The sequence below is a fragment of the Oryzias melastigma genome, unplaced genomic scaffold, assembly GCF_002922805.2.
Source record: "Oryzias melastigma strain HK-1 unplaced genomic scaffold, ASM292280v2 sc01797, whole genome shotgun sequence".
Classification (NCBI taxonomy): domain Eukaryota; kingdom Metazoa; phylum Chordata; class Actinopteri; order Beloniformes; family Adrianichthyidae; genus Oryzias; species Oryzias melastigma.
Window position 1 is genome coordinate 1 of NW_023418377.1, and position 1,231 is coordinate 1,231.

Sequence of the window (1,231 nt, forward strand, 5' to 3'; positions counted from 1 at the left end):
CTGTAACTCGTTTACCGTTGAGCTAATTCTGATGTGGAGAAAAGCGGCTTTTCTTATCGGCTTTGCACCAATAAGAAACACAATTCCAACATTAAGTATTCCATATTAGTGCAAAGTCTCTGTGACAGAATCAGCCAATTTATGTTGATTGCTTAACACTTTTAAGTGTTGTTTATCAGCGCACAACTGCTTTTCTCCGCTTCACAAACGGTTAAAGAGTTAGTCGAAAGAAGGTCAACAATAAGCTGGGGCGTTCAAGGTTTAACCCCGGTACTGTCGCCGACTACAGTAAAATAACACGCTCTTTAAACTATCGTAACTCTTCAACCATTTACGCAATCTCACCAGATTTTGAGGCAAAGAAAAGCAGCTTTGTGCCGGTAACATTTGACTTGTTGTTTCATATCGACACAAAGCTGCTTCTCTCCACGTTTTTGTTTTAACGTTGATTGCGTTAGCGCTTCACTACTGTAGACTATCAGCACAAACCTGCTTTTCTCAGCCTCACAATCCACTGGTTAATTGCGTGAACGATGGAAGAGTTACAGAAGTTTAAAGACCATTAAAGGGCTAAAGGACGAATGAGCTGCTCTTCAGTCATCTTATTAGGCCAGACGGGGAAGAAGACACGTGCTTACATTCAGTTCACTTCATTTCACATTTGACCAAGGGTTGGAGATGCAGGAGAGCTCTGTCCAGTTTGTCTTCCAGAAAGTCTTGGCTCCAGCTGATTATCTGGATTGAGTCTGTTGAGACAATCAACAGCAGCTCTTATTGCCCGCCCCCAATCTTAATGATCCATCTGAAGCTGCTGTGCCACCCCAACCAAACATCATGCACGCTAAAGTACATTGGCGCACGCTTTGAAGACAGTTTAGGACTAGAGTATGCATAGATTTTAGTGCAGAGTACACATTAGAGAGGTCCAAGCAGAAAACGACAGAGGAGTTCAAAGCTTTTTCAAAGGTGGTCATCAAACTCAAATGCTCGGTTGTCCTGCCCCCTGACGCCGACCCCGCTGTAGTCCAGCGCTGAAGGTGCAGAAGAGTCCTGCTGCAGCTGCTCCCTCAGAGAAGGTTGAATCCTATGCTGAAACCTCGCCGTGACCCTGTAAGCGCTGAAGATGATCCCAGACACACCCATCAGGACTGTGCCCACCATCCCAACCCAAATCCCGCAGCCCACGTGCTGCGACTCCGGCGCCTGAGGCAGTCTGAACTCTGGTGGGAAG